The 9,185-nt window shown below is 33.6% G+C and overlaps 1 long non-coding RNA gene across 1 annotated transcript; it reads right to left on the bottom strand.

Moving 5' to 3' along the window:
* Positions 1–2,906: 2,906 nt before the first annotated feature.
* LOC121124471 (uncharacterized) lies at positions 2,907–3,686 on the bottom strand. Its single transcript, XR_011781833.1, has 3 exons — positions 3,604–3,686; positions 3,443–3,544; positions 2,907–3,376 (listed from the first exon to the last, which is right to left on the bottom strand). It is a non-coding gene; the product is annotated as an uncharacterized lncRNA (long non-coding RNA).
* Positions 3,687–9,185: the final 5,499 nt, after the last annotated feature.

Raw genomic sequence — 9,185 nt, 5'->3', positions numbered from 1 at the left:
AAGTTTGAGCATCATTTTTGACATATTTTCAATATTTTTCTGCAAACAAACTGTGTCTGTAAAGTCTTTTTTTTAAAATAATAATAATAGATTACGACTCGCGTAGACTAAAATTATATGATTCTTCTTTAATTAATATAATTATGAATGTATAACTTTTTTTCTCGCTTTAATCCACGTCACAATTGTACACTTTGCACAAGACCATTTTAATTTTTTATTTCTCCTTCCCCACCAAAAGAGAGGGAAAGAGAGAAAAAAAGAACAAGATCAAGGTTCAAAGGGAAACACAAGACCAATAGGATTTTTGATTCCTCTTCTCGTCAACAGATATACACATAACATAGCTAATTAAAGGGAGATTAAACAAATAAATTAGGCACACAATAAAAATATTTTAAAAGAGATAAAAACAGAAGTATAAAACCGTGTCCCCTCCCGGGATCCATAGAACCTCACTCTGAATTATCATATTTAAAATATCCTAAAACCTCGATCGACTTCTTTATAGGAAATACTGAAACCCCATGGGTAGGACATTTTGTGTAATTTCTGGCTGTATAAATAACATGTAGGATCTTTGTCAAGATAGATTTCCATTTAAAGTGGGATTCGTGACTAGGAGATGATCTCACTAGCCATTCGTCCAGGGAGATCAGATTACCATACCTATGTGTCTTCTAGAGGGTAAAGCTATAATAAGTGAAATTGTGGAAAAGTTATAAAAAAGGCGTCTTGAAGTTTCTGTTTCCGAGTTTAGGAAGGAGCACATCCTCTTTCCATCATCCTTTCAGGACTTATTTGTGAAAAGGGTTGTGTTAGCCAATACGTAACGCAACCATGTTTCACGAGAGGACATGAAAGGGTTGCAAAATAGTTTCCTGGGCATGAGGAAAACCTCCTTCGATGGCTCACTTCTCAGGCGGAGAAAGCGATTTTTAACAAGGCGAAAAGGTGATAAAGTAAAGACCAGGACACTGCCCTGGAGTTTTTTTTTTTTTTTTTTTTTTTTTAGTTTGTGACTTTGTCAGGACTCCTAAGGCATAGTAAGTTGGAGTGTATGGACCTGTAAATGCTATAGAGGAGATATTGTGATTTTTTTTTGTCCTCCTCAATTGTAGGAAGTTTTTAGGAGATATCTTGGGAGCATCATTTCTCAAATGGCCCATTGAGGTCAAACCATCACTTAAGAAGAACTCATCTCTTGTGCCAAACCTGCGATTGAAGTTGATTGGTTCATTTTGGGCCAAAAAAGAAAGAACTCTCCCTATTACTGAGCTCCAAGACAATGTCATCGAATTCCAATAGCCACCTAACCTAAGCGTTGTCCTAAAAAACTCCCGTCAGCCCATGAAAATTATCTCATTGAAAGTAGAGAGAGTGTAAATTTGGAAATTGTTCTTCAAACGCGCAGCCCAGAAGTTCACACTACTTCCAAGCCTGTATAACCACGATAAATTTAGAGATTTCCAAAGGACTTCCATGTTTTTTAACCCTTTCGTATATACGGTTTTGGTAAATGGGGTATGTCTAAGAAGATGGACTACTTTTTGAAGTATGACCATATTCCAAATTTTAATTCAATCAAAAGTATTTGTTTGGGGTTGATCATAACAATTCACTAAGTTTGTGACATATTCAACCATTCTTTTACAGTTTAGCTTTATTGAGTCACCCCGCCGTCTTTAGTTATCAATATTCCTAGAAGCATCGTGGAATGAGATAATTTTAGCGAAGGGAAAAGTCTACTGAGTATATGACCTTCGTTTATTGAAATTGACAAGTAGGCCTGAAAGAGATGAGAAGCTTTCTAGGGTAGTTATCAATCCTCCTACCGACGTAGCCAAATAGTCTACGTCCCCAGAACTGAATAAGGTCAAACCATTAGCGTAGAGAGGACAATTTGAGCTGAACAGACCTATGATGTTTGCTTTAAGTGTTCTTCTAACCCGTTGATAGCGATTAGAAAAATATATAGCGATAGGGTATCCCCTTGTTTGCAGCCTCAAGTGACCTCAAAATAATCCTTGCTCTCCAATTTCCAATTGAGGAAAACTTTAGGATCGTTGAAATCATGTTGATAAACTTTAGAGAGAAACCATATATTTTCAGTTGAGATATATTTCATATTTAACTTGTATTCCTCTTCTTTTTTTTTTAGAAAAGAGCTAATACTCCCTCACTCATGAACTTGGGAACATATTTGAGGCCCCAAATTTCGTTGAAGCAAGCCTCCAATATGGGTAAGAGTCTGTTACCAAATTTTCCATAGAATTCAAAGGGCAAGCAAGATATTCCAGGTGATTTGATTTATTTATTTATATAATTACTCATTTCTATTACAGAGATTGGGAAATCCAGACCAGAACTGTTTATCTCAGTAGTTTTGGAGGAACTCAATCATTTATGTTTCATTAATTATTTAATAGGTAAATGTTCAAATTCCAATGGACCACCCAGAAGTATAAAAATGGTTGGTTTGGCCATCTCAAAACTAAAAAAAAAGATATTAAAAAAGCAACTTCATCACAATCGGATGTCTCAAGTAATTCTCCACAATTTAAGGAAGACATAAATTGCTAGATTTTTAGTCAATAGGTACGTTTTTTCTGGAGAATCGGGCAACAACACAAAGTACAACTATGAAAGCCTTTCTTCATTTTACCTTTTCTCGGTGCTCAATTTCTCTTTTCCCCTTTTGAATTTGAGTTGGAGACACTCAGTAATTCATAAATCATGTCATGCGCTGATATGTAAAAATAAAAGAAACTCTAAGTTAACGTGACAATCCTGACAATTTGAATAATATTTGGAAGGAAAGCAGCTTAACTATCATCGCATTTTATTAGATCAGCTGCAGGTATCTGTGAGGGGTAGGAAATAAACACAAATAAAAAAATGTATCATTAGGTATATCAATTTTATTAATCATTTTTGACTTTTATTTTCAGTTTCTACTATCAAATATGCAATTACATTTAAAAAAAGCATTACTAAATATGATGAGTATGAAACTGGAACATGATTACATGTCTTAAATAAAGTAATTGGAATACTTTATATGAAATATATGTTTTGCATCTATGGATCATAAAATAAAATGCCTCCTTTAAAACCTAACATTGAGAAAAATCAGATAATCCGAAGATCCCTGATTTTTGAGAAGTTATCAAAAGTCTTAAGTAACCCGTATGACCCTTAGTAATTCGAAGCTTGATGTATGGGTGAGCATCATGGTAACGTTTGTAAAAAGCCATATTTAATCCATGGTTGTCGTATGAGGATATAAACCAATAATGAGTTCCAAAAAAATATATTCCATCACTTTGATTCTGCGTCCTGTGGAAATATAATTGATGATGTCTACCTGTAGGATCTTAAAGGATGTATATAATGAAATTATTTCATTTTCAAAAACGTGTATCAATATATTTATGTTTACCTTGACCATCGAGGACATGCTGACTATGAGATGGAATGTATTGTATATGTAGGCTGGCAGGTCTTCCGTAAAGATATGCATGGATCAATTCTCTCGAAAAATCTATAAAAAATAATGTTGGTAAATAAACAGATTCCAATATGTAGATGAAGTATTTATACTAAGATCCCTCATGACTTCTACAACATGATATCGCGATTTTTTATATTCACACCATTTTCCTTCAAATCGAGACACACTGAAAAAAACAAAATATATATGGATAAGAGGTTTCTCTTACTGAAAAAAAAAAAATATATATGGATAAGAGGTTTCTCTTAGTGTTGGGTTTCGGTCTGGGAATCCTAGATCCGCCTGAGACCGTTATATTTTGTGTTGGATCGAATTAGTTTGGTCATACAAAAAAATTCGGTCTGGAGTTGTTTCATATAAAAATTTGGTCTAAATCAGTCCAAATGAAAAGTTCGGTCTAGATCGGTCCAAAGAAAAAATTCGTTCTAGTTCGGTCCCAAAAAAAATCCATGTTGACTGATTTTACAAATAAATTGTTTATAACATGACATCATATGTTGTTGTTTTTTCCATGTACACTGACGTTATACGAAGTTTAAACAGAAATAGTTTGGATTAATTTTGATCCTGCCATTTCTAATATGTATACAGTATTTGTTCTAGAGCTTATCATGCAGTTTTGAGATTTCTTTCATAAAAAAATTGAAGACAGGTGTTTTTGAAAAAAATGTATCTCATAGTATATGAGACCGAATTAAAATCGGTCTACAAAGTGAGGCCCAAAAAATTTGTCTGAGGTCTATACCGAAAAGTAGGTACAAATAGGTCTAGAAAAATCACTTAAGACCGAACTGAAATAAAACATTCGTTGCTGGACCTAACTTCAACACTAGTATCTATGTATACTTAAAGTAGGTTTCTTTACTTATGTAGAATTATTCATTGTCCTCTGCTATTTTATAGCATTTCGACATGTGTAAAAATGTTTTTAAAATATTTTTAGAAAAATCAAAAACCAGTTGTAAACGAACTGAGTAAACTTTTTAGAAATATTTTGCTGAGACAATAAAAAAATCTGGTCCCTGTTTAAAGGTAAGGTAAGATATTCATTTTAAGCTGGAGACATCATAACAGACTTCCTACTATTAATTTATGGACATAAACAGCAAGTAGCTGTCCCACGGCAATCTCCATAAATACATTGGAAAATTATATTAGCACAATCAGCCTTCTTTGATGTACAAAGCTTTTTATATCATTTTATGAATTTTAAAATATTTATTTTACACAAATCATAAGCCTTCTCCAAAAAATTTGTCCGAGGTCTATACTTTTTTCTTCTCTACAGGTACTGTTTAGTTATTATTTGGTGATATAATTAGGGAGTTATTATAATATCAAATATATTCTAATTTTTAAAAGATGTTTATTCAAAGGTTATGATGTTTATTCTGAGTTATTTTTTCACATTTAATTATTAATGTAAAAATTTATTTTTTATTTTAAACTATGGAGTCCAAGTTCCCACCTATGACAATAATTAACCTAAATTATACACTTATTATTATAATAAAAATCAATAAATCATAAATTCATATTTGAAAACTCCGGCCTCTTATCTTTGGTGATAAATTCAAAAAAGAAAAAATCAAAGAATAAAATAATTTTTTCTTTCCTCAAAGCAATTTTAGAGTGTGAACTACAGGGTGTCCACGATAAATTGGAACTACTTTAAACTTCATCCAGATCCATAATGTGGATATTCGGTGTTAAATCATACTAATATAAAAGGTTGTGTGAAGAATACACTATAACTTCCACCACAATTGTTTTGACAACAAACAATAGTCATCATGGAACAAGCAAGGAGAGACGCCATCCTCGAATTGGCTCGCGCGAGACACAAGCCCTCTGCTATCTACAAGCTTCTTAACTACCCCAAGACCACGGTGCACCGGGTCTTCCATGCCTGGGAGGTTGAGGGGAAGGTCTGCCGCAAGGCCCACAACATGAGAATTGCCCGAATCCGCACTCCCCGCTTCCATGAAGGCCTCCAGAAGTCCATCAAGGCTTCGCCGGCGACTTCCTTGTCCAGGTTGGCCAAGAACCGTGGAGTGAGCAAGCAGCTGGTCTCCAATGCTGTGAATGAGGACCTTGGGTACAGTTCATACTGAATGGCCAAACAACACATCCTCACGGCATCCATGAAGGCCACCAGGCTCACCAAAGTGTAAGCGTCTCCTCAATGACCTAAAGAGCCATGGAGTAAGAATCGTCTTCTTCTCCGACGAGAAGAGCTGGACTGTAGACAAAAGCTACAACGTCCAGAATGACAGGTGGCCTGCCAAGGAGAGAGAAGAGGTCCCTGCAGTCTTCACCACAAAGTTCCCGGCTCCATTACGAGGGAGTTGAATGCTGTAGTATCCACGGAAGTCATCAGGGCATGCAAATCCTTTAGGGGCAGGATGGAGAAGATTGTGGCTGCTGAGGGAGGACATGTTGAATAAATTTATTGCTTAATATCATGTCTAACTTTTTCATATTAACAAATACACTTCAAATTCCATTTTTATCAAACAGGTTGAAGTTTAAGATAGTTCCAATTTATCGAGGACACCCTGTAGGCGTGATTCTTCAATCGCTCGCATGATTAAATCCCAATCTACGTCAGTAGTAAGAAAAATGACAGAGGGACGTCATATGAAAAGTGACATCTTGGGAAAAAGTGTTCCAAGGGCTAACTATCACGTTTCGCTACGTGCTTCAAAGTAAGGAATACTAAAATTACTAAAAAGGAAAGACAAATTTATCTCTCGCAGAAAGAGGCTGACTCCCTATTTTCCTGTATCTCCAAAAATGAGAAATAACTACTTTGATTTAGCAATTTTAGTAATTGTATAGTAGGGGGGAGAAATGCATACCTTCGTTGTAGTGATTATCTTTATTACGGGATTGATCAAAAGATTACCTGCTTACATCCAGGAGCAGAAAACGTGTACACCATTAGTAAATAAGTAAAAACAAAACAAATATATCCTTTTTTGTGAACCACATTTACTTTTATTATAATCATATATGTAAATCCGGTGTGTTTTTTAGCTGGCCCGTTAATTTTGTAAGTGGTAGTATAAAGAATGAATTTCATTTTCCCTAGCAGTTGTCATTATTATTTAATTCCTGAGTAGTGAACATCCTTTCCTAATTGATTCAATTATATTCCAAACGTCGCTATTGCTAAAATTTACAATTAAATGTATCGTACCGACTGCTGGGTAAGAAAAACAGATTTTGACAAAACATGCAACCACTCATCTACTATGAGGTCAATTTTAAAAACTTGGTGGAAGTGAAACGTCATTTGTACGCGTGTTATGGTATAACCTTGTATTTCTGTTCACCTTGGTATACAATATAATAATAATTAAATTTGGCAAACAAAAATGGTCGATTTATTATTTAAATTGAATTTCGAAATTTTATTAAGTGAGGTGCAGTTTAGACCAGGGCTGCGGAGTCGGTAAATAAAATGTCCGACTCCCACTCCAGTATTTTGAATCTCATCAACTCCTACTCCAACACACATCTTTTTAATGGAGTGTGTATTCTATAGCCTTAATTAGTACTATTGATTTGTTTAAGTCTAGAGACAATAAATATAAGCTTAATTTATACCTTTGGGTAGTTATTAGTTATATCTGGTAAATAATTGTGCCAGGTATACAGAAAGCCATTGGATTATGAGATAAACAACAAATGAAATGGATCAGAAGCTATCTATTGCTAATCCATTCATAATTTTCTGATCATCATTTTGATACTCTTAACCGAAGAACAATAATACACACAACCTCTCACTAAAGTCAGTTTTAAATCCAAACCGCTGCATTTCTAACTAAGTAACACTTCAACATGCCATAATATACACGGGCCCGCAGGTTGTGTAGGTGAACAGCCCCTCCTTCTATGACTGAGGTCTTGCTGTGGGTCTGACTATAAGTATCTATATACAATCTTTCATATTATGATATCAGTCTTTTCATTTATTTAGACTACTTACGTGGTTTCATTTTGTGAAACCAGAGAAGTTGCTGGAAAATATGTTAAAGAAACTAATTTTCATAGAATTTATCTTGTTTTACTCTTCATTTTCAGATTAATCTTAAATATAAAGTACTTAGTTCACGAGATTGTGACTTTGATTTGTGTGTATATTTAATATTTATTGATATTAATTCTTTGAGAAAATCTCAACGTGAAGATTGCAGCACCCATTAATAAAATTTAGGGACATCTATTTAGCATATTTTGACTCAATATTCTAGAGGCATTTTGACTAGCTCTTGGGTCCAATGGGTGGTAATTGTAAATAACTAATATTATCTATGAGTACTTATATGTTACAATCTCCTGAATGAGTACTTCATATTTATAATTAATCTAAAAAAGATGTAATCTATAAAAATAAGCTTCTTAAATATCTTTTCCAGTAACTTTTCCGGTTTTACAAAATGGAACTACGCAATAGTAATATGTCGTTCGCAAACGATTTGTTCTTTTGCAGGAATCTTTTAGCGGACGTACTGAACCGACTCAGTTCCATGATTGATTCGTCCGTTCATAATGTATGTTTCATAGAATATATTACTCAAACTCAACCAAATATTTCTTTCCATTAAGACTAGTTTGTTAAATTATTGTGCAATATGACTAAATCCTGTAATGTATTGTCTTTTATTTACTTTTATCTCATTACGTAGGGATTTGTTTTAAATAGATAGTAATGTACCTTTTATTAAGTAGAATTTACATGTTTATACATATTAATAGTTATGTCTATGTACATCCTCTTAGTATTAATCCCTTACAGAATATATATATATTTGGTGTATGATTGTACCTCCAAACTAAAGGTCTTGTTTTTGGCTTTACTCCGGTCCGTTACATCCGTCTGTTGGTAGTGTTCGCAGTACAATACATATCCAAGTATCGCACGGGGGTTCCTTAGCTTTATACTATGAGTGCACGCTTATTCGTGCACACGAACAACTGTAAAGTACTGAATTATCAAAAGAACTGAATCTTTAAAAGTACGAATCATTAAAAGAACTAATCTAATATTTTCTATTTTTTCTCTTAGAATTTTAAAACCGAGTACTTCTACTGGATTACCTCCATCATCAAAGATAGGTGGAATTTTCCCTCGAATAAAATTCTTATAATTCTTTGAAGATATAACAAATACCTGGAAACACCTACCTACAAATTAATTAAAGACAATGAAAATCAATTGAATTTATATTGTCTTTAATTAATAAGAAATTTGATGGTTTATTTAATGCCTCGGTCCCATGCAACCGAGGACCATTTAGTTTTAGTAAACTAAAATGATAATCAGGACTAGAGTACAACAAATTGCATTCAATCCTAATTTTGAATGATAAAAAACATACTTTTTTAAATTTTGCAGATTTTTGACGAAAGCTCCTTCTGAATTGATCTGATAATAAAAGTCAACAAGTATTTGTAAACCCAAACTACAAGAAATAGAATCAAAGAGAGGGAAGAAGAAATGAGATAGAAACAAAGAGAGAGAAAAATAAAATATATATTATAAGTTTTGTTATAGCATTAAGCCTCATGTTTCAAACTGTATAAATAAATTATTTCAAGCTTCATGGACCCAAAAGGACCCGTTGCATACCTGTAGTGAGTAAAAAGTTTTTAAAAAAAG

The sequence above is a fragment of the Lepeophtheirus salmonis genome, chromosome 9 (assembly GCF_016086655.4).
Source record: "Lepeophtheirus salmonis chromosome 9, UVic_Lsal_1.4, whole genome shotgun sequence".
In the NCBI taxonomy this organism is placed as follows: domain Eukaryota; kingdom Metazoa; phylum Arthropoda; class Copepoda; order Siphonostomatoida; family Caligidae; genus Lepeophtheirus; species Lepeophtheirus salmonis.
Note: the sequence above shows the minus strand (reverse complement) of the source record. Positions and strands in the feature narration are given on the sequence as shown.